Source organism: Bos javanicus, chromosome 5 (genome assembly GCF_032452875.1).
Source record: "Bos javanicus breed banteng chromosome 5, ARS-OSU_banteng_1.0, whole genome shotgun sequence".
Classification (NCBI taxonomy): Eukaryota; Metazoa; Chordata; class Mammalia; order Artiodactyla; family Bovidae; genus Bos; species Bos javanicus.
This window is the reverse complement of record NC_083872.1, coordinates 92,974,741-93,000,549: the sequence shown is the minus strand read 5'-3', so window position 1 is coordinate 93,000,549 and position 25,809 is coordinate 92,974,741.

Genomic DNA, 25,809 nt, shown 5'->3' with positions numbered 1-25,809 from the left:
ATGCTACTGGAGATCAGTGGAGAAATAACTCCAGAAAGAATGAAGGGATGGAGCCAAAACAAAAACAATACTGAGATGTGGATGGGACTGGTGACAGAAGCAAGGTTCGATGCTGAAAAGAGCAACATTGCATAGGAACCTGGAATGTTAAGTCCATGAATCAAGGCAAATTGGAAGTGGTCAAACAGGAGATGAGAAGAGTGAACATCAACATTCTAGGAATCAGTGAACTAAGATGGACTGGAATGGGTGAATTTAACTCAGATGACCATTATATCTACTACTGTGGGCAGGAATCCCTTAGAAGAAATGGAGTAGTCATTATAGTCAACAAAGGAGTCCGAAATGCAGTACTTGAATGCAGTCTCAAAAATGACAGAATGATCTGTTTGTTTCCAAGGCAAACCATTCAATATCACAGTAATCCAAGTCTATGCCCCAACCAGTAATGCTATAGAAGCTGAAGTTGAACAGTTATATGAAGACCTACAAGACCTTTTAGAACTAACACCTGAAAAAGATGTCCTTTTCATTACAGGGGACTGGAATGCAAAAGTTGGAAGTCAAGAAACACCTGGGGTAACAGGCAAATTTGGCCTTGGAATACGGAATGAAGCAGGGCAAAGGCTAATAGAGTTTTGCAAGAGAACGCACTGGTCATAGCAAACACCCACTTCCAACAACACAAGAGAAGACTCTACACATGGACATCATCAGATGGTCAACACTGAAATCAGATTGATTATATTCTTTATAGCCAAATATGAGAAGCTCTATACAGTCAGCAAAGACAAGACTGGGATCTGACTGTGCCTCATATCATGAACTCTTTATTGCCAAATTCAAACAGAAATTGAAGAAAGTGGAGAAAACCACTAGACCATTCAGGTATGACCTAAAGCAAATTCCTTATGACTATACAGTGGAAGTGAGAAATAGATTTAAGGGACTAGATCTGATAGACAGAGTGCCTAATGAACTATGGACGGAGGTTCATCACATTGAACTGGAGACAGGGATCAAGACCATCCCCAAGAAAAAGAAAAAAAAAAAGACTCTCTGTGGAGGCCTTACAAATAGCTGTGAAAAGAAGGGAAGTGAAAAACAAAGGAGAAAAGGAAAGATATAAGCATCTGAATGCAGAGTTCCAAAGAATAGCAAGGAGAGATAAGAAAGCCTTCCTCGGCCATCAGTGCAAAGAAATAGAGGGAAAAAACAGAATGGGAAAGACTAGAGATCTCTTCAAGATGATTAGAGATACCAAGGGAACATTTCATGCAAAGACAGGCTTGATAAAGAACAGAAATTGTAGGGACCTAACAGAAGCAGAAGATATTAAGAAGAGGTGGCAAGAATACACAGAAGAAATGTACAAAAAAGATCTTCATGACCAAGATAATCACGATGGTGTGATCACTCACCTAGAGCCAGACATCCTGGAATGTGAAGTCAAGTGGGCTTTATGACGCATCACTACGAACAAAGCTAGTGGAGTTGATGGAATCCTAGTTATTTCAAATCCTGAAAGATGATGATATGAAAGTGCTGCACTCAATATGCCAGCAAATTTGGGCAAATTCAGCAGTGGCCACAGGACTGGAAAAGGTCAGTTTTCATTCCAATACCAAAGAAAGACAATGTCAAAGAATGCTCAAACTACCACACAATTGCACTCATCTCACACACTAGTAAAGTGATGCTTAACATTCTCCAAGCCAGGCTTCAGCAATACGTGAACTGTGAACTTCCAGAAGTTCAAGCTGGTTTTAGAAAAGGCAGAGGAACCAGAGATCAAATTGCCAACATCTGCTGGATCATCAAAGAAACAAGAGAGTTCCAGAAAAACACCTATTTCTACTTTATTGACTATGCCAAAGCCTTGGACTGTGTGGATCATGATAAACTGTGGAAAATTCTGAAAGAGATGGGAATACCAGACCACCTGACCTGCCTCTTCTGAAACCTGTATTCAGGTCAATAAGCAACAGTTAGAACTGGACATGGAACAACAGACTGGTTCCAAATAGGAAAAGGAGTACATCAAGGCTGTATATTGTCACCCTGTTTATTTAACTTATATGCAGAGTACATCATGAGAAATTCTGGGCTGGAAGAAGCACAAACTGGAATCAAGATTGTGGGGAGAAATATCAATAACCTCAGTTATGCAGATGACACCACCCTTATGGCAGAAAATGAAGAAAAACTAAAGAATCTCTTGATTAAAGTAAAAGAGGAGAGGGAAGAAGTTGGCTTAAAGCTCAACATTCAGAAAACGAAGATCATGGCCTCCAGTCCCATCACTCATGGGAAATAGATGGGGAAACAGTGGAAACCATGACTGACTTTATTTTGGGGGGCTCCAAAATCACTGCAGATGGTGATTTCAGCCATGAAATTAAAAGATGCTTACTCCTTGGAAGGAAAGTTATGACCAACCTAGATAGCATATTCAAAAGCAGAGACATTACTTTGTCACCTGAGGTCTGTCTAGTCAAGGCTATGGTTTTTCCAGTGGTCATGTATGGATGTGAGAGTTGGACTATAAAGAAAGCTGAGCACCAAAGAACTAATGCTTTTGAACTGTGGTGTTGGAGAAGACTCTTTTTTTTAAATATAAATTTATTTATTTTAATTGGAGGTTAATTACTTTACAATATTGTATTGGTTTTGCCGTACATCAACATGCCGTACATCTATCTTATTTCCTTTAGTTCAGACTGCAATTCTAACTTTCTGAAAGATGCTTTCATGTTTAATTTAAATTTATTAAAACATTTCTAGTATATTTATTTAAAACTATTAATTTCTTTATAAGAATTGCTATAGCTGAATCTCACAAGTTTTTATATACTATATTGTTATTAAATTTAGTTCAGTTTATTTTAGTTCCATTTTTATTTCTTTTTGACTGATGAATGTTTAGTTGACATTCTTTTTAAAAGATTTTATTGGAATAGAATTGATTTACAATATTGTGTTAGTTTCAGTAAGGTGAATCTATTATACAAATACATATATCCACTCTTTTTTAGATTCTTTTCCCATATAAGCCATTACAAGAATGTTGGGTGGAGTTTCCTGTGCTATTTTTCTGTACTGCTAATTTCCCTTGAAATTTACCGATGTGATTACTCTTTCTGTTGCTCTTTATTCCTTAAATAATCTACTGTTTTTCAATAGGATCCTGTTAAGATTTTTAAACTTGTATTTTATTTCAAAAATTACAGTATAAGTTATAGTTTTGTCATCTTGCTTGGAGACTATTAAATTGTTGAATTTGTGGCTCATTATTGGCACCTCAGTGTAAAAGAATCTGCCTGCAAAGAAGGAGAAATAGGTCCATGAATTTGATCTCTGGGTCCGGAAGATAATCTGGGAAAAGGAAATGGCAACCCTTTCCAATATCTTGCCTGGGAAATCTCATGGACAGAGGAGCTTGGTGGCTAACAGTCCATGGGGTTGCAAAGAGTCGGGCACTACTGAGCGACTAAACCACCACCATTTTTATTCAACAACAGTTTTTAGATACTGGAAGTTAAACAATAGAGGTCAGTGATCCTAGAAATAAAGAATGACCTAAGTCCTGCCTTTGTCCTAGGTTATGGCCTAGAGAGAGATTACAAGCTATGATGCACAGGGAAGAACCTCAAGCACAACCCGTTCATCTCCTCCAGTCAAGAAGCCAGAATTTGAGTGGGTAGCTGGTCTCATGGACACTGAGAATATATCAACAGAAGTCTTCATCTTTGTTTGGAGACTATCGGAGCATAGAGGCCACTTGGATCTAATTATCTTTAACAGTATTTATTAACTACAATGTCCTTGATGACAGAGAAATGATTTACTACACAGTACAGTCCTAGGTAGGATCAGTGAAAGTATAGGAGGAAGTATATGGGACCAACATAATATCAATTATGCTAATAGCCACCCACTCATTTGCTGCTTCCATTAATAGAATTTAAGCTCCAGAAAAGCAAGAACATTTTTTTCTTCATCATTGAACTCTCAGTGCTAGTCACAGGACCCAGTACCAAGTAAATGCTCAATAAACATTTTTAAATGTATAAATAAGTTTAGGAGCTTGGGAGAATTAATCATCCTCCCTAACTATCATTAAAATATAAGTACACATTCAAATTCATTGCACTGTGCTGAAAATTAAATAAACACTAGATACCACTGGGGTCCAGAGCATTCACTTTTGAGGGAACAGGTATGAAAAGTATCCTCCTCATGAAATGATGGGCTTAATTGTCACCTCCTTAGGTGACACCTTAGGTGACACACCCGAGTCATCCATCTGCTTGGTTAATACAGAATCAGAAAACTGCATATAGAAACACTCTGTTGTAAATTCATTTCAAAAGTCACATTCACAATCCATAAGCCTGAGAGAGCTGACACTTTAATAACCTGATAATACAGTCAACTGTCTCAACCTGATTTTGGTTTTATGTGCAGAATACACCACTTTCTGAGCAGACCTATTTAGGTATCTTAATGCATTTGTTGGATAAGGCAATGGCACCCCACTCCAGTACTCTTGCCTGGAAAATCCAATGGATGAAGGAGCCTGGTAGGTTGCAGTCCATGAGATCGCTAAAAGTCGGATACGACTGAACAACTTCACTTTCACTTTTCACTTTAATGCATTGGAGAAGGAAATGGCAACCCACTCCAGTGTTCTTGCCTGGAGAATCCCAAGGCCGGGGGAGCCTGGTGGGAGGTCGTCTATGGGTTCGCACAGAGTCGGACACGACTAAGGGATTTCACTTTAATGCGGTTGTAATGGCTTAAATCTGTGCTTATCTCCCTCACTACCTCCTAAGTACAACCATGTTTCATTCATCTTTTTATCTCCAGTGCCTTACTCTGATATGATAAGTATTATAGAATTAGTTATGAATTAAAAAATATTAAATGACTGAACACTAGGTATTTGATTAGTGTTTTAAATAAAAAATATTTTATTCATGATACATGTATCAGTTTATAAATAATTCTGACCCAAACTACAGGTTAAAATTATACCATAGACCTTCATGATAAAAAGGATTGTAGTGGTCAGCGTTCCAAATCTTCCCACCCAATTTTTTTCAAGATAAGAAATGAGTTTAGCATGAATACTAACCGTTCCCAAATCCCTTGGGCCTTTTTTCTACGTGTTTAAAATTTCCCTGACACCAGAAAAACAACAGTTGAATGATGACCAGATGGCAGGAGAGCTGTGGTAATTTGGCTGGAAGTAAGATGAGCATTGAAGCATAATGAGCAAATTAGAGATTTTAATCTTTTCTATGGGCAGATCAACCTAATGGGGTGGACAAGAACAACCAATATCTTTTTATTAAGTTTATTTCCTTTAAGAGACAGTTACTGATTCATTGGTATGATGATTTTGGGGAGATGTGACTGATGGATTAGATGGAAATATTTTTCAGGTATTATCTTCTTAGAGCTACCCAGGGTGAATCCTTCCTAATCTTAGTGTATGAGGGCAGGAATGATATCATTGAGGTGTGTAGCTAAAACCTTGGAAACAATCTTGTACTCTCTATTCAGGAGAGTAAAAGAGGATGAAAATCCGCCAATTGTTCCTTACCTTGTCATCTTTTTAAGGATTATGGGATCAAGGGAGTTTTCATGTCTTGGGACATAATTCTGGTCTTAAAAAATTCTGAAAAGACTCTCTGATGTTAGCAATAATTGCCGCAATCGGGTTTCATAAGAATCGATGGGAAATCTGTCAGCACCTGAGGCTTTTCTTAGGTTTATGGCGTGGATTTGGGGTCTCTCACTTTTAATGATATTGTCTTGTTCAACTTATTGCCTTAATGGAGGGAGTGAGTTGAAAGCGAGGCCCATCAATTTTCTGTGGGGCATAGATTAGAAAAAAAATCTGTTGACTGCATTCAAAAGCATGTTGAAAATATTAATATCTTAAGTTTGCCTTTCTGAATTGTTGAAATAGTCTAACCTGGAATGTTATTTACTTGTATCTTTAGCAGTTAGCTAACCTATATACAACTGATGAGAAATATATTGTATAAATTAATCAATATTTGAGGTAATAGGAATGGGAATTCTATGTAGACTCTAAGTAGTATTAAAATAGAGTATGTAGTTTCAGTTTGATGTGAAATTCTGGAGGTGACAATTTTCTTTTCAATTAAATGAACAATAGAATAAATTATCTTGATAAGTCTATTTATTAAAATTCTATTCTAAAATACTGCATAATTTAGCATGTTGAAAGCTAGAACTTAATTCGACTTTATGTTTTATCAAAAAACGTGTTTTATCAATAAAATACTAATAAACATGATAATAATACACTACTTAAAAGTAATGAATTGCTTGTGGATAAACATACAACTCAAAATTTTCTTTAACATTAGTCTTTGTATGTGTTTACTTCAATGTTTTGCTGCCTTGGGAATTTTTTTAAAATTTGGGTTTAGACATATATATTGATTTAAGAAGTGGAATAGATACCTTATTTAAATAGAAAATATCAATCAAATTTACTGATATATGAATTTGGTGAAAGAAGATGCTATATTAGAGTCATTTCCTTCTTGTGCCTCAGCACATCATTTCCTGTTCAGAAATTTCCTTTTTTTTTAGATTATTTAGGTCTGGTAAAATGATGACAATGTGTAACTGTTATAACACCTAGCTTAGGTTGCTGAGAAAATCATGAGACTCCAGACTGGCTGATTATAAAATACCTAACTGTACCAAACAATACCAGTAACATATAAGAAATATGCAATTTGCTGCTTTAAGATTGGAAAGAGAGAGAGAATTCTTTGTCTGGAATATGAGAATCATGTTGTTTATAATTTTTGAGACTCATCTTGGGGTCTTAAGGGCAGAACATGTCAAAAACAAAACAGGTAGAGAAAAGGAGGGCTTCCCTGGTGGCTCAAACAGTAAAGAATCCTCCTGTAATTTGGGAGACCTGGATTCAATCCCTGGGTGGGGAAGACTGGAGGAGGGCATGGCAACTGGTTCCAGTATTCTTGCCTAGAGAATCCCCATGGACAGAAGAGCCTGGCAAACTACAGTCCACGGGGTCACAGAGAGTTAGATATGACTGAGCAATTAAGCACAGAACAGAGTAAAGGAATTTAAAAAGGAGGTAAAATGAACTTGGGTAAGCCATCGAGAGAGAGAGAGAGAGAGAGAGATGATAATGGGATGGCTGGTGTCATCCTTTGGATCTCTGGACCACCAACTCACAAAGCCAGTGCCAGTCCTTTGATTTTCCAGTTATATTTACCAACAAATTCAATTTAAATTTAACTTGTTGAGTAGAATTTCTGCCACTTACAACAAAAAGGAGCTCTAATACATTAAAACTAAGATCATGGCATCTGGTCCCATCACTTCATGGGAAATAGATGCGGAAACAGTGGAAACAGGGTCAGACTTTATTTTGGGGGGCTCAAAAATCACTGCAGATGGTGATTGCAGCCATGAAATTAAAAGATGCTTACTCCTTAGAAGGAAAGTTATGACCAACCTAGATAGCATATTCAAAAGCAGAGACATTACTTTGCCAGCAAAGGTCCATCTAGTCAAGGCTATGGTTTTTCCAGTATGGATGTGAGAGTTTGTGAAGAAAGCTGAGCACCAAAGAATTGATGCTTTTGAACTGTGGTGTTGGAGAAGACTCTTGAGAGTCCCTTGGACTGGGTGTTCTTTGGAAGGAATGATGCTAAAGCTGAAACTCCAGTACTTTGGCCACCTGATGTGAAGAGTTGACTCATTGGAAAAGACTCTGGTGCTGGGAGGGATTGGGGGCAAGAGGAGAAGGGGACGACAGAGGATGAGATGGCTGGATGGCATCACTGACTCGATGAGTCTGAGTGAACTCCGGGAGTTGGTGATGGACAGGGAGGCCTGGCGTGCTGCAATTCATGGGGTTGCAAAGAGTCGGACACGACTGAGTAACTGATCTGATCTGATCTGATCTACTGGTTAGTTGAGAAGTTGCAAATCATTTAACTTTTATTATTTTATACAACTTTCTACTTGTGGGCCAGGCCAAGGTAACTTAGATAAAAATAGTCTAAAGGTAACATCTAGAAAGAGGTAATAATAATAACTCATTGTGTATTAAGAACTTAATTCCAATGGCTATCTACTAGGTTTCAAAATATATGGTACTTATATTGGACAGATGTCCAGATCAGCACCTTTTATTGTTATCATCATTATTTTCATATTTGAAGGTTTTGAGATGATAGGTCAGGGAAGTTTAATAAAAAATTATCCTGGAGAATAATGTCAAAAAAGTAAAAGAATCAAGAGAAATACCTTGAAACTCTTCCTTCAGATTATTTCAGGGATTATCACTTGTCATAAATTGAGATGAAAAATAAAAACAAACAAAAAATTTCTGCAACACAGATGTACACACATTTTTAGGGTATCTTTATTTGTTGCATGAAAAATTCACTAAATAGGACATTATTTTTATTTTATTTTATTTATTTATTTATTTTTACTTAAAGGAAATATTTTATTTTATTTTATTTTTTAACTTTATGGTGGGAATGCAAACTAATACAGCCACTATGGAGAACAGTGTGGAGGTCCCTTAAAAAACTGGAAATAGAACTGCCTTATGATCCAGCAATCCTACTGCTGGGCATACACACTGAGGAAACCAGAATTGAAAGAGACACGTGTACCCCAATGTTCATCGCAGCACTGTTTATAATAGCCAGGACATGGAAGCAACCTAGATGTCCATCAGCAGATGAATGGATAAGAAAGCTGTGGTACATATACACAATGGAGTATTACTCAGCCATTAAAAATAATACATTTGAATCAGTTCTAATGAGGTAGATGAAACTGGAGCCTATTATACAGAGTGAAGTAAGCCAGAAAGAAAAACACCAGTACAGTATACTAACACATATATATGGAATTTAGAAAGATGGTAACAATAACTGTTTATATGAGACAGCAAAAGAGACACTGATGTATAGAACAGTCTTTTGGACTCTGTGGGAGAGGGAGAGGGTGGGATGATTTGGGAGAATGGCATTGAAACATGTATAATGTCATGTATGAAATGAGTCGCCAGTCCGGGTTTGATGCATGATACTGGATGCTTGGGGCTGGTGCACTGGGACGACCCAGAGGGATGGTATGGGGAGGGAGGAGGGAGGAGGGTTCAGGATGGGGAACACGTGTATACCTGTGGTGGATTCATTTTGATATATGGCAAAACCAATACAATATTATAAAGGACATGACTTTTAAAGAATTATGTATTAAATAATGGGGATGGGAAAAAGTGGAAACAGTGACAGATTTTATTTTCTTGGGATCCAAAATCACTGTGGATGGTGACTGCAGCCATGAAATTAAAAGATTCTTGCTCCTTGGAAGAAAAGCTATCACTATCTAGAGGGCATATTAAAAAGCTGGGACATCATTTTGCCAACAAATGTCCATATAGCCAAAGCTATAGTTTTTCCAATACTCGTACAGGGATGTGAGAATTGGATCATAAAAAAGCTGAGCTCTGAAGAACTGATGTTTTCAAATTTTGGTGCTGGAGAAGACTCTTGAGAGTCCCTTGGACAGCAAAGAGATCAAACCAGTCACTCCTAAACAAAATTGACCTTGAATATTCATTGGAAAGATTGATGCTGAAGCTGAACCAATACTTTGGACACCTGATGCAAAGAACTGACTCACTAGAAAAGACCCTAGTGCTGGGAAAGATTGAGGGCAGGAGGAGAAGAGGGCGACAGAGGATGCGACTACTGTATGGCATCACTGATTCAATGGACATGAATTTGCTCAAACTCCGGGAGATAGTAAAGGACAGGAAAGCCTGGCATACTGCAGTCCATGGAGTTGCAAAGACTCAGACATGACTTAACAGCTGAACAATAACAACATATTAAATAATAGTTTACATTGCAACATGAAAAGCAAAAGCTTATTTTTACTGGCTACAAGGAAATTTTCTGTCCAAATAATGATGATGAAACTCTAGTCTTTTATGAAAAAATTTCAAACTACTATGAAACAGCACAAGTATTGTTTTTTCATAGTCCAAAATAGCAGGATATTAAACTGAAATTTAAGGGCTGCAAAAGAAATCTCAATAAAACCCTGAGACACAGAAAAAGTAAATGAATCGTTGCTGCTAACTAAATAGTGATAGATTATTTAGATGGAAAATGATATATCAGAGAAAAAGACATGAAAATGATCAACTATATCAATTTCTCAGTGAATTCTAATGAGAAAATAAAGACATTTAAAAAATGACCATAAGAAAGAAAAGCAAAATAAATACATTTTAAGTAAAATGTATTTTTTTTTAAGAAAAAAAAAGTCTTGCTCTATCCTGGGGACCACAATATGAATTTTATAGCAGCCTTTAATGGAATAGTAAAGGATTTCTATTTGGATTTTCACAAGCATGAACATGAATCCCCCAGTGACTGAATTTACTACCCTGCGGTTGTTGAATTTGACTTGAAATGTGCTTCATGCTTGCTAGCTTAGTGCTGCATTAAATTCGAGCTAAAAGAATCTTTCCTATTTCACATTGTTCATAAGATACATTTCCTTATTTTTGTTGGTAATATGTAAAGATAAATATTTAAAATGCATTTGGGAATAGTTATCACCTTAATTAAAACTGTTTAGATATCAAATATACGTACACTAAATTATTTTTGTGATCTTCTGTCTGTCTACAGGGCTGTCCTGTGGGGCTGGGGTTATAGTCTCAAAATTATAATCTGTTGTGGCTTCATCACTGTTACTATTGTTTTGTCACTCACCCCCCTCAACTCTTTTCTATTTTACTGTCTTATTTTGCTACTGCTATATACTATGTGTCTTACTATATTCACAACTGAGTGCCACAAGGTTAGGTAGTTGGGATTAGACATGGTATTCCAGAGAAAAATCAAGCTCTTTATATATTAAAAGGACAAAATCCTTTAGAGAAGCAGAAATTATTAGCACTACCTGATTTGTATTTTGGCTGGTAATGAAGATCAACTGTTTAATATTTTACCTATATTAACATAAATTTGCATCTCCTATCTTAACCCATCTTCTGAAATAGGTGGTTCTCATAGTAAAGATGCTGATGCCGGGAAAGACTGAAGGCAGGAGGAGAAGGGGATGACAGAGGATGAGATGGTTGGATGGCATCACGACTCAATGGAGATGAGGGTTTGACCCTGGGTTGGGAAAATCCCCTGGAAATGGAATGGCAACCCACTCCAATATTCTTGCCTGGAGAATTCTTGTTTAAAGGAGCCTGGAGAGCTGCAGCCCATAGGGTAGCAAAGAGTTGGACAGGACTGAAGTGACTTAGCACACACACATTTTTACCCATCTCCTAAACTAATGTCTTCTAAGATAAAACAATATTACATCCATGAGCAGAAAATTACTCATGAAACCTAGAGTTTGAGAGCGTAAATATAGTTCAAGATTTTCTTCCCTTTCAAAACAAACAAATGTGTATTATTCTAAAAGCACATATAGGAAAGGTTCAGTTAGGAAGTGGGTAGATAAATCATGAGGCTCTTGGTAAGGAGGGATGGCAGATGAAGGTAATGACTAACGTATGAACAACAGATATTTTTAATATCTTGTGTGATAGTTTCAATATTTGTATCCTGTCTGAGTTTGGTTATAATCCCTTTTTTAAAAAGGGATTTTTTTTTTTTTTTTGATGTGGACCATTTTTTTGAAGTCATTATTGAATTTGTTACAGTATTGTTTCTTGTTTATGTTTTGGGTTTGGGGGCATGAGACATGGAATCTTAGCTCCCCTACTAGGGATCAAACCTGCATCCCTTGCAATAGAAGGCAAAGTCTTATCCACTGGACCACCAGGGAAGTCTCTGCTTATAATTCTTATGTTGTCTCTTCAGATTATTTTGTTGTGATTGTTGTTGCCTTTTGACCTGCCTTGTAATTTTTTGCTGAAATGCAGAAATGTTTTGGATAATAAGAACTGAGGCAAATGAGATGTTATATGAAGATTTATATTAAAATATTTAAGAGTTTATCTGTGTTTAAAATTTGCTGCAACTACATGTATTATAGGCTTAAAAATCCTTGACTTGTTTTTTTTCTGTGTGCTTTTTTAACCTCTGTTGATTTGGAATTCCATAAATTATCCTCAGAGAAGGAGTTCATGTCTGGGCTTCCCTGGTGGCTCAGATGGTAAAGAGTCTGCTTGCAATGCAAAAGACCTGGGTTCGATCCCTGGGTTGGGAAGATCCTCCGGAGAAGGAAATGGCAACCCACTCCAGTACTCTTGCTTGGAAAATCCCATGGTCAGAGGAGCCTGGTAGGCTACAGTCTATGGGGTTGCAAAGAGTTGGACATGACTGAGTGATGTCACTTCAGCAGTAATTCACAGTTACCATTCTGGATTCTGTTTGAGTTTTGCTAAAATCTGGGAAAGAAAGGGGTTTACCTGGTGGCTCAGCAGTAAAGAATTTGCCTGCAATGCAGAAGAGAGAGAGAGGAGATAGTAGGTTCAATCCATGGGTCAGAAAGATCCCCTGGAGAAGGATATGGCAACCCATTCCAATATTCTTGCCTGGGAAATCTCATGAACAGAGGAACATGATGGGCTACAGTCCATAGGTCACAAAGAGTTGGATATGACCGAAATGACTGAACACATGACACGGGGGAAAAAAGAGCCATACATAACCTTACAGTTCAGTCTCATTGTTTGAACTCATTGGGGCTAGGAACTCATGCTTCTCTAGTGGTATAACATGTTCTCTCCTCTCCTTTCTACTTCCTTCTTTGGCACCTTGTTTCCCAGTTTATTTCCTTGAAGCCCTAACTTCTGTTTATTATGCTACCTGCCACCTCATCACCAATATACTTTTGGTTAGACAAGAAGGCTAAAGAGACTGTGCTCAGTTACTCAGTCATGTCTGATTCTTTGCAGCCGCATGAACTATAGCCCACCAGACTCCTCTGTCCAGGGAATTTTCCAGGCAAAAAAGTATTGGAGTGGGTTGTCATTTCCCTCTTCAGGGAATCTTCCCAACCCAGGAATTGAATCCATGTATCTATGTCTCCTGCACTGGCAGGCGGATTCTTTACCACTAACTCCACATGGAAAGACCGAAGTAGATGTAGCACTATCCCCAGCTGGCATGAGATTCTGGCAATGCCTTTTCTCCTAGATATTAGGCCTTTACTATGAGAAATATTCTGAGCCTATTTCACTATAAAGGCCCAGAGAAAGGAATGGCTACCCACTCCAGTATTCTTGCCTGGAGAATCCCAAGGACTGGTGGGCTACAGTCCATGCAATTGTAAACAGTTGGACATGACTGAGCCACTAACATTTTCACAGTGCTTATTTTATGTTTACAGGTTATATGATTTCTGTCTTAACTACTCAACTCTTCTGTTGTAGTACAAAAAGCAACCATAGACAACATATACGAAAATGGGTGTGCATGTATTCCGATAGAACTTTATTTACAAAATCCAGCTTTAGTTTATGTGACATAGTTCACAGATCTCCATCTTACCACTGTTCCCAGACTCAAGGCTCAGCTGGCTCCAAAGCAAGAAATTCAAAGTAAGACCCATAGAAGGCATGATAGATACCAAAATAGTTGCATGATCTAGTCAATTTACATAGATAGAATACTTGAAAATAAGTGTAGAAATGAATTATATGACTGGGGGGGGGTCAAGGTTGAAGGACATAAAATATTGAATCAGACCACATTTGTTGATATTAGCCCTCTAAAGCAAAGATTTTGGATTAAGTGTTTAAGTTTGATGAACTAAGATATCTAACAGCTTACCTGATGAGTTCACTGTAATATGGGCTCAAAAATATGAAGTTGAAATGGCCGAACTTCCTTTGTGTATTACAGAAGATCGTATCAAAAAACTTGGACTTCCCAAGTGGTGCTAGTGGCAAATAACCCACCTGCAATGCAGGAAACATAGTGAGACATGGGTTTGACCCCTGGGTGGGGAAGATTTCTTGGAGTAGGAAATGACAACCTGCTCCAGTAGTCTTGCCTGGAGAATCCTCATGGACAGAGGAGCCTGGCAGTTTACAGTCCATAGGGTTGTGAAGAGTCAGACATGACTTAAGCAACTTGGTATGCATGCATGCATCAATAGACTTAAAAATATTGGGATGCTAAAAGACTCTGATGCTGGGAGGGATTGGGGGCAGGAGGAAAAGGGGACGACAGAGGATGAGATGGCTGGATGGAATCACCGACTCGATAGATGTGAGTTTGAGTGAACTCCAGGAGTTGGTGATGGACAGGGAGGCCTGGTGTGCTGCAATACATGGGGCTGCAAAGAGTCAGACATGACTGAGCGACTGAACTGAACTGAAAAAGAGCTTATCAATTAATATTTGATGAGACATCTTGAGAGGGTCAGACAACTTAATATTGTTGTAATAAATAAATTTATGATGAGGTTCCAGAGTCCCTTCAATACAAGAGAAACTGGTACCTTTGTGCCTTGCAACTTTTCTAAAAATTTATATCACTAATCAGGAGGAGAAGGGGACGATGGAGGATGAGATGGCTGGATGGCATCACGGACGCGATGGATGTGAGTCTGGGTGAACTCTGGGAGTTGGTGATGGCGTGCTGCAATTCATGGGATCATAAAGAGTCGGACACGACTGAGCTACTGAACTGATCTGAACTGAATCATCATCCTGCTGCTGCTGCTGCTAAGTCGCTTCAGTCGTGTCCGACTCTGTGCGACCCCATAGACGGCGGCCAACCAGGCTCCCCCGTCCCTGGGATTCTGCAGGGAAGAACACTGGAGTGGGTTGCCATTTCCTTCTCCAATGCATGAAAGGGTAAAGTGAAAGTGAAGTTGCTCAGTCGTGTCCGACTCTTCGAGACCCCATGGTCTGCAGCCTACCATCATCCTAGCCATTCCTAGACAGACCTGTAAACTATAGATTGAGAAAGGAAAAATCATAAGAATCCTCAAGGATTATTGAACATTGATCTTGAAGAGCGAAAGAATCACCACATTCTATCAGTCAGAATAGGGGCTTATGGGACTTTCCTAGTGGTCCAGTGGTTAAGAATTTTCTTGCCAATGTAGGGAACATGGGTTTGATCCCTGGTCTGGGAAGTTCTACATGCTGAAAAGCAACGAAGCCCATGTGCCTCAACGACTATGCTTTAGCTTTAGAGTCTATGTGCCACAATTACTGAGCCCGTGCCCCACAACTACTGAAACCTGCGTGCCCCAGAGCCTGTGCTCCACCACAAGGGGAGCCACTGCAATGAGAAGCACTGCACCACAACTTGAGACATCCCTCGTGCATCAGTGAAGATCCAGCACAGCTGAAAAATTAAGAAAATAATAAAATAAAATGCTATATTGCTAGAAAACAAAAAAAGAAGAGCTCATGGAGTCTTGTAATCAATGAAGGATTTTTGTTGTGAAATTTTGCTTTAGGTCTGTTTCACCATGGGCTTAGTTATCCAAGGATGTATCTGCATTTCACAATTATCTATCTCCCTTGCAATGTTGTATGGGCCAGTAGAGTTCACTACTTCCTGAAGAGAAGTGTTGCCTTACACGATGGGTCTGAGCAGCATTATTAGATTATTGGAGTCAAGTTATGATGGCCTGACCTGTGAGTAGTATCTTATTTGGGAAAAATACAGAAAGTATGGCTTGCTCTCCAGCATTCTTCATCTTTTCTGGCCATTAAGAAGCTACATAAGCTTCTTATGAAATAATTGAATGGAAGCTACATAAGCTTCAAGCATGTGTACTTCATTTAGTATGAAATCTGTAAGTGTGCGTGTGTGTGTGTGTGTGTTTATGTGAGGTGGAACGTGTTCAGTCATGTCCAACTCTTTGCCACCCTGTAGACTGTAGACCATCAAGTGTCTCTGTTCATGGGATTTTCCTGGAAAGAATCCTGGAGTGGGTTGCCATTTCCAACTCCAGAGGATCTTCTCAACCCAGGGACTGAACCCATGTCTCCTGCATTTCTTGCATTGACAGACAGTTTCTTTACCACTGAGCCACCTGAGGAGCCCCGAAATTTGTAAATGGACCTGCCCAATTGGTCATAAGCAGTTTATAGAAGTAATGACTTTGAATTTATGTAATGTAATTATATTATTCATGGGAGTCAACCAAGTAGAAAGCAATGTGAATAAATACATTTTAATTTTTCACCAAAGCTGTTTCATGGACTTAAAATTATAATAGCATTTACTTTTCAGCCAATATAAATATCTCAAGGCATAGCACAAGTACTTTCTTAATAATGATAAGCTATCAGGTAAATTTATTTTAAAATTATATTTTCTCTATCAGTCATAACAATCAGAAGGATATGATCTGTCTACTCTGATAGATATAAATATATTCATCAGTACATAAAACATCTTTACAGCTGAGTGTACCACTTAATTCAAAGTTAAAGGGCTTATACTAAAGTTCAAATAATATTAGTGAATTAGGTGTCATTACGTGAACATCTTTGTCAGCAATTACTGGCTATGAAAATATGAAAACAAGTACAATTTGTCTAAAGTAGACATTTTTACTTTGAAAGATAATGTGAATATTTCTTTAGTTGTCCTCTTTCATGAAGAACTAGAAATTAGAATCAGCCAGAAAATGTCAAAAAATTACCTCTTCCCTCAAACTGTAGTTTAAATGAGCTTTAACATCAAATAAACAGTCTTTACCTTTAACACAAATGCACCCAAAAGACAGTTTCCATTCATTTTGTATGATTAAAACTACATTAGGAATATAAATGTATTAATTTACAGATACAGATACTAATTGTTTAAATATTGAGTTCAAAACCAGGCACTAATATATGTGGAATAATTGGTTCTTGCTGGAGAAGGAAACCATAATAAAGAACTTGAAAGTGCTGTCACATTTCACATAACTAGTAAAATCGCAGAATATTTGAAAAATATTCTGAAAGAAAATGTCTTGGGGCTTTCTTAATGAGAATGAATGTGGTTTGAAAAGATCAAATAATATTCACATATGTCAAATACAGGTTTTAATAACGGTTAGAGATAATGAATAAAATTAAAGTAGGTCAATTTAAGTCATTTATTTTCCAAAAGGAGTTACACATCATAATCACTACTTGTTAAGACATAATTAAAAGCAAAAATGATATTTACCAAAGAAAACTGTTACTAAATATAAAAAATCAACACGAGTGATTTTACCAATTTTGAATTTCCATGTTCATTCATATTAGCATATCAGCATTTTGTAATTAATGGTCATATGTAAATATAATACTGTAATAATAATTGAGATAATAAATAGCACAGTTATGAAAACAGTGCCTTTATTTTGGCACTTTTATTGTGATTGAGAAACAAATCAGATAGTTTCTAGCACAGATAAAATGTTTCTTGGACATACATATTTTATCTGTGAGAATAAACATCTGTAAAACAATAGATAAACATTCCTTGGATACATTAAAAATAAGATTAAATATAAAACATGACCCTCACATATACATAAATTAAACAGCATAAGGCTGTGATCTTTGCTGTAACAAAACATATTCTTTGTAAATAAGATTCTAATACTAAACCTATCAGATCATGACTTCAAAAAGATTGCTCTTATTTGGGATTGCAGGTTGCTTAATAAAAGTCTTCCATAAATTCACTGTAAATGTCTATTTTTCTTTAAAAATCAGACTCAAGGAAATTGTTTCCATATAAAACTAACTTCTAAAGTCCAATGTACATTATATCTAGAATATTAGAATACTTTTCTATGATAATCATTTTTATAGGTGCCTATTTTAAAGAATTCTAGATGATCAATCTACACTCTAGAAGTCTTTGTCATCGTTTCTTAATATTTGAACAAAGTCAAAACAAAGTCAGAATCAACTAATTCATAGTATGAATCGGGATGGCAGGTGTTATAATAATTACTCTTTAGTTAGTTTAGCAAATGAAGATAACTTTTTAAAAGTTTATATTATTGGCGTATTTCAAAGAATAATTCATTTCTATTATTTTAAAATAACAAGTATACAATTTCTCACTTATGTGGCATTGACCAAAATACCTACTGAATGAAATCTGCTTCAACTCTAAGAATGAATGAAATCTTCACAAATTTTACTGTACTAAATAAGAATTTATGATTAATGGAATAGAGTTTATTTGGATTAATTAAACTATATAAACATAATTTTGTAAACCTGATTTGAGAAGAGGAGATCTTTAAACATATTTTGTCATGCATGGTAAGGTGCTTCAGTAGTGTCCAACTCTGTTATCCTGTGGACTATAGCCTGCCTGGCTCCTCTGTTCATAGGAATTCTCCAGGCAAGAACGCAAGAGTGGGTTGCCATGCCCTCTGCCAAGGGATCTTCCAACCCAAGGGATAGAACCCGGGTCTCCTGCATTGTAGGCAGATTCTTTACCTACCATCTGAGCCATCCAGAGAAGCCCATATTTATACACATACATATCTTTAATATATATGAAGTATACATACATAAATATGTACATGTATTTATATAATATATATATGCATATTCCATACATTGTTGAAAATGTATGTGTCTTCTGAGGTTCTTGGATTCAGTTCTATATTTGTTTTTTAGGCTGTGTTTCATAAAGGTGTCATGAAATATTTTATGTCTTTACCGAGAGAACTGATTTTAAAATATTGTCCCTATACTTGTTGATTTCTATATTTTTTAATCTCTATTTTACCTATGTATATTTTATGTCTAGTTGATTAATTCTCTGCTTTAGTTTTCTTATATGCTTATATTTAAGCCACTTTATTTATGTTTTATATATACATGCAAAATATATCTTTGCTTTTTAAATTGTCAGTATTTAGTACCTTATATTAAATTATTGATATAGTTTAAGTTCAGCGCAGTTCAGTTCAGTTCATTCGGTCAGCTGTGTCTGACTCTTTGCGACCCCATGAACTGCTCCACACCAGGCCTCCCTGTTCATCACCAACTCCTGGAGCCTACCCAAACTTATGTCCAATGAGTCAGTGATGCCATCCAACCAACTCATCCGCTGTTATCCCCTTCTCCTGCCCTCAAACTTTCCCAGCATCAGGGTCTTTACCAATGAATCAGTTCTTCACATCAGGTGGCCAAAGTATTAGAGTTTCAGCTTCAACATCAGTCCTTCCAATGAACACCCAGGACTGATTTCCTTTAGGATGGACTGGTTGGATCTCCTTGTAGTCCAAGGGACTCTCAAGAGTCTTCTCCAACATCACAGTTTAAAAGCATCAATTCTTCAGCGCTCAGCCTTCTTTATAGTCCAACTCTCACATCCATACATGACTACTGGATAAACCAAAGCCTTGACTAGACAGACCTTTGTTGGCAACGTAATGTCTCTGCTTTTTAATATGCTAAGTTGGTCATAACTTTCCTTATATATTATATTACAGTATTTGATTCACTCCTTCTACTTCCTTTTTCTTCTTTTATTATTTTTTTGAGTGAAATGCTTATTTTTATCTTTTTCTATTTTATTATGTTCTTTATTTGATATACATTTATCTTCATTTAGTGGGAATCTAATGATTGCAGTTGGTTCATATTACTTACTAGTCACAGTCCCGTGTAAGAACTCAGCATGTTATTTTTACTATGTCTTCAACAACTTTACATTGTGACATTTAAACTCCATTTGGCTCCTTCAGATTTATGTGGTAGATCTTTATTGTACTTATTTTAATATGCATTTAAGACACTTTTTTAGACCAGTTTTAGATTAACAGCAAAATTAAGGGGAAAGTGCAGAAATTTTTCATATGTTCCCTAATGTCCACACATCTAGCCTCTCCCAGTCTCGACATCCCTATCAAAACGGTGTCTTTGTTACCATTGATGAACTGCGGTGACACATTACAATCACCTGAAGTCCACAGTTAACCTTAGGGTTCACTCTTGGTGTTGTACTTTATATACATTTAGACAAATTTATAATGACATGTAATGACCACTATGGTACCATACAGAGTATTTTTACTTCCCTAAAAATCCCTAATGTTATTCCCAATCATCCTTTCCATGGCTCCCGCACAACGATTTTCAACCACTGAAATTTTTGCTGTCAATAGTTTTGCCTTTTGCAGAACACCATACAGCTGGACTCATACCTTATGTAGTCTTTTCAAATTAACTACTTTCACTTAGTAATATGCATTTATTGTTCTTCCAAAAACTTCACATTTAGAGGTGTGTCTCCTGAAGGCAGGATATAGTTGGGTCTCGTTTTTCAATCTGTCTAGCCACTCTGCATGTTTTGATGAATGAATTCTGTCCATTTACATTTTGGATGATTATTGGTATGTGAGGACATATTGCTGCCATTTTAACTTTTGCTTTCTATTTGCTTTATGTTGCCATTGTTGCTTTTTCCTGTGTCTCTGCCTGCCATTATAGTTTGATGATTTTCTCTGAGGATTTTCTCACCTTCTTATTTTTCCGTTTTTTGCCTCTGCTCCAATTTCATGTTTTGTGGTTACTATGAAATTTGTGTAAATTCCTCAAATATAAAATAGTCCTTTTTTGCTTACAGAATCTTTTCTTCATTTGTCAATATAGGTTTTGCCCTTTTCTTCTTTCTCTTTTATGTTATTGTCTCAAATTATCTCTTTTTACATCTTGTATTTGCAGCAAATTGAAGTAGCTATGGTTATTTATACTGTTTTTATTCCTTTTAACTTTTGTGCTATAATTAAGTGTTGAACAGGCTATTCTGCAATAGAGCTATGATTTTCTGATTGTTATTTATCAGCTACCTCAAAATTTTGTGTACTTTTTTTTTCGTATTAGGTAAATGACCTCAACATTTCTTATAAGGCAGGTCTGGTGTTGATGAACTCTCTCAGCTTTTGTTTCTCTTGGAAATCCTTTATTTTCCTTCATGATAAATTTGCTAGATAAAGTATTCTTGGGTGACAGCTTTTATCTTTCATAACTTTCAGTATGTCATTCTACTCTCTCATATCTAGTAGAGTTTCTGCTAAGAAATCTGCTGATAGCCTAACAGGTGTTCCCTTGTAGGTTACCATCTTTTTCCTCTGACTGCCTTTAAAATTCTTTCTTTGTCATTAAGTTTTAACAGTTTTAACATGATATGTCTTGGTGAAGGTGTTTTTTACTTGAAGTAATTAGGTTTCTCTTAGCTCTGCTGCTACTGCTGCTGCTAAGTCGATTCAGTCATGTCCGACTCTGTGCGACCCCATAGATGGCAGCCCACCAGGCTCCCCTGTCCCTGGGATTCTCCAGGCAAGAACATTGGAGTGGGTTGCCATTTCTTTCTCCAATGCATGAAAGTGAAAAGTGAAAGTGAAGTCACTCTGTCATGCCCGACTCTTAGCAACCCCATGGACTGCAGCCTTCCAGGGTCCTCCATCCATGGGATTTTCTAGGCAAGAGTACTGGAGTGGGGTGCCATTGCCTTCTCCTCTCTTAGCTCTATGTACTTGTATATCCAGTTTCTTCACCAGGTTAGGAAGTTCTCAGTTATTATTTCTTTAAACAAACTCTGTGTTCCCTTTTCCCTCTCTTTTCCTGGGATACCTATTATCCTAATATTACCTTTCCTAATAGAGTCAGATGTGCCTTTAGAATTTCTTTTTTGTGTCTGTTAGCTGCTCAGTTATATCCAACTCTGTGATCCCATGGACTGTAGCCTACCAGGTTCCTCTGTTCATGGAGTTCTCCAGGCAAGAAAACTGGAGTGGGTAGTCATCCCCTTCTCCATGGGCTCTTCTCAAGCCAGGGATTGAACCTGGGTCTCCTACCTTGCAGGCAGATTCTTTACTGTCTTAGCCACCTAGATTTCTAACTTTGAGCTTGCTAACTCTCTCTTCCAGATAATTTGGTCCATTTCTAATAATTTCTAATGTATTCTTCATCTCATGTATTGAGTTCTTCAGCTCCAGAGTATAGTTTGAGTTTAGCGTTTCAGTCTCACTGGTAAAGTATAACTTCTGTCCATCAATTTTGTCCCTCAGCTCATTTAGCCACCTTTCTGGGCTTTCTTTTAGCGCATTGAGTTCATTCATGGCAGTTATTTTGAATTTTATATTAAAAATAGCTATAAATAAATAGCAATATCCTGTGACTTCAAATCTTGTTTCTGTAGACTTGTCATTTTCTTTTTGCGACACTTTATTACTGTGGTTTTCATGGTGCTTGGTGAATTGTTCCTCTGCTGGTGCAATTGAAGTTGCGAACATCAATTTTAGGCAAAACCTTTTATTTCTTTTTTCTTTTCTTTTTCTTTTTTTACTTGATTCTAAGGGTTCAACAGGTGGCACTAGTGGTAATGAACCTGCTTGCCAATGCAGAAGACATACGAGACAAGGGTTTGATCTTTGAGTTAGGAAGATCCGCTAAGGAGTACATGGCAACCCACTCTAGTGTTCTTGCCTGGAGAATCCCCTGGACTTTCCTGGTTGTCTACAGTCCATAGAGTCACAGAGAGTTGGACACAATTAAAATAACTTAGCAGACACGCACAAGGATTCAACAAGGTAGTAACTGGAGGCTTTTCTTTATTCAGTAGGTGGTAATGTAACACAAGTTTTTGGTTTCTCTTACCTGAGACCTTTGGTTATATTTGAGGTCACACTCATTGCCTGGTGCACTTGTTATTTCTTGGGACCCTGGGGCCATTGGTGACTTATGCCTGCCAGTGTTGTTGGCATCACTGTCTGGGGCATCAAGACTGTGGATGCCTCTGTCACTGAGGGGCAAGTTCCACTTCTGTGGCAGGAAGTGGGTGGAGGGTGCCGTGAGTGTTTCTGCTGTGACCAGGGTTGCTGGGTTCACAGGCACTGTTACTGCAGGCTAGATGTGTGGAGTCATGGGCATCTTCATGGCTAGAGGTACAAGTTTGTAGGTCCCACTTTTGCTGTCTATTTACCCATGGCCATGGGCACTGCTGCAGCCAAGAGGCTGGTGTCATGTGTGCTGACTTTTCTGATGCTACTGTGTTCTCTGGGGCTGCTGACTCAGCTGCCATGGCCAGGGGTCCAAGATCATAGGCAACCCTTTTGCTGTTTCCTGGTTCTACCTCCTCTATGTACTCCAGTCCACCTACCTTCAAATGTTCAGACTGGAATTCTCTGGCATCTTGGTGTGTTGGGCAAAGGCAATTTTGTCAGATTATGTTTACAATAAATGAAGCATCTCACACAACTATGATGCTGACATCACTAACACTGGAGGCTTTTTGAAGATGCTCAGTCGTATCTGACTCTTTGTGACTCCAAGGGCCATAGCTTAACAGGCTCATCCATCCATGGGATTTTCCAGGCAAGACTACTGGAGTGGGTTGCTATTTCCTTCCCCAGAGGATCTTCCTGACCCAGGTTTGAACCCGGGTATCCCGCATTGTAGGCAGACGCTTTACCGTCTGAGCCACCAGGGAGATCCTAAAAACTACATAGGTTTTTGTTAACTGATGTGAGTTTTCTCACTCATAAATAGTAGAAGTGTGTTTACTGGATCAGTTTTTGAGTCTAACTCTCTGACCTGTATCAAAGATATGTTCATACCATATTTGTGGAATGTCCTTCAACAAATTCCTTTTTTCTTAGAGTGAATTTTGTTGTTATAATATAAAATCTGATGCGATGTTTGGTGTCTGATTAAGGCAACATAAATGGGACTCTGTCAGTAATATTGAAATTATTAGTAAAAAATGAAGTGACTCAGGCAGCCTGCAGTATTCAGAAGAAAAATCAGTAAGAAAATTAGTGCCTTTGATCAAGGGTAATAAAGTGCCCATTTGAGGCAAGCTTTAAGGCATCCAGTAGCCATTGGCACTAAAGAGTGTGATGAATGTAAGGAATTGGAAGACTGTGTGATGAAGCCATGGCTTCTAATTGCACTGAAGAAAAAAGCAAAAATTTCAAAATCCTTCACTTAAAAAATGTTCAGAGATTTGAAAGAAAGGAATCTGTTATTTTCTGCAGGATCAGATAAAATAAAACTTGACATTTTATTCTCTGCTTTTCCAAATGTGACAACAATTTTTTGCTGAGATGTTCAGTTCAGTTCAGTCACTCAGTCATGTCCGACTCTTTTCGACCCCATGAATCGAAGCACGCCAGGCCTCCCTGTCCATCACCATCTCCCGGAGTTTACCCAAACTCATGTTCATCAAGTTGGTGATGCCATCCAGCCATCTCATCCTCTGTCATCCCCTTCTTCTCCTGCCCCCAATCCCTCCCAGCATCAGGGTCTTTTCCAATGAGTCAACTCTTCACATGAGGTGGCCAAAGTATTGGAGTTTCAGCTTCAGCATCAGTCCTTCCAATGAACACCCAGGACTGATCTCCTTTAGGATGGACTGGCTGGATCTTCTTGTAGTCCAAGGGGCTCTCAAGAGTCTTCTCCAACACCACCATTCAGAAACATCAATTCCTCACCGCTCAACTTTCTTCACAGTCCAACTCTCACATCCATACACGACCACTGGAAAAGCCATAGCCTTAACTAGGTGGACCTTTGTTGACAAAGTAATGTCTCTGCTTTTGAATATGCTATCTAGGTTGGTCATAACTTTTCTTCCAAGGAGTAAGCGTCTTTTAATTTCATGGCTGCAATCACCATCTGAAGTGATTTTGGAGCCCCCAAAAATAAAGTCTGACATTGTTTCCACTGTTTCCCCATCTATATCTCATGAAGCGATGGGACCAGATGCCATGATCTTCGTTTTCTGAATGTTGAGTTTTAAGCCAACTTTTTCACTCTCCACTTTTACTTTCATCAAGAGGCTTTTGAGTTCCTCTTCACTTTCTGCCATAAGGCTGAGATGTTAGAGTCACTTAAATGACACTGAGAGCATGGACTTGAAAACATTAGGGCACTATATTGGGAAAGAAAGCTTTGGATGGTTATATGTCTTAAGAAACCTCAAAAAACCTGGTATTTTGTTAAGCATCTTTTGTGTGTTTAATGGGAGGAGATACAGTAAATGTAAGAATTACATAGGAAATGTAAGTATTACATTGATTTCTGTAAGTAATGAAATGTAAGAAATTATAATAAGATGTGTCAAATCAAGGTCCATAATCTCTCTTTATATGAAACCAAAATTTTTTCACTTTCTAAGGAAATAACAAACATTAATACCATTATTCAGGGTTTGATGAACTTGGGGCATATCCTCATGATACCTAGAGGCATTATTGTGTGTATTAAAAGCACACAGTTACAATGTGTCTGTTGTTACAAACAGACACATTACTTCAAATCCTAAATCCATCATTTCCTAGGTCCATTTTCTAGGACAGATTGTTTTTTTCTGTTCTCTGCTACCTTTCACTATCTGCAAATGCAAATAAAAATTAAAAATCTCATCTATGTACTTGCTAGAAGTAATGTAAGGGGTAAATGAAATAAAGTTAAAAAATCTTAGAACAGAGCTTAAAATAATGTGTATGTTGAATTAAAAAGAAAAATAAAAGATCTTTGACCAGCCCAGATTCCAGCTGGATCTTGAACAATGACAGCAAATTATTACAAGTTAAATCACTTGTTGAATTTAACTTTCTGGTTGTTGTGCCAGATATGGCCACTTTAATATAGGAAGCTAAAAAGAAAAAACAAACCAAAGCAACTAGAACAACTCTGACACCTATTATTCAACCCTTAAACTCTCAAAGAATTTTCCTCTGTATTTCAAAAAACCATGAAAACTAAAGAAGCCATTATCTTTCACTTGACAGGCACAG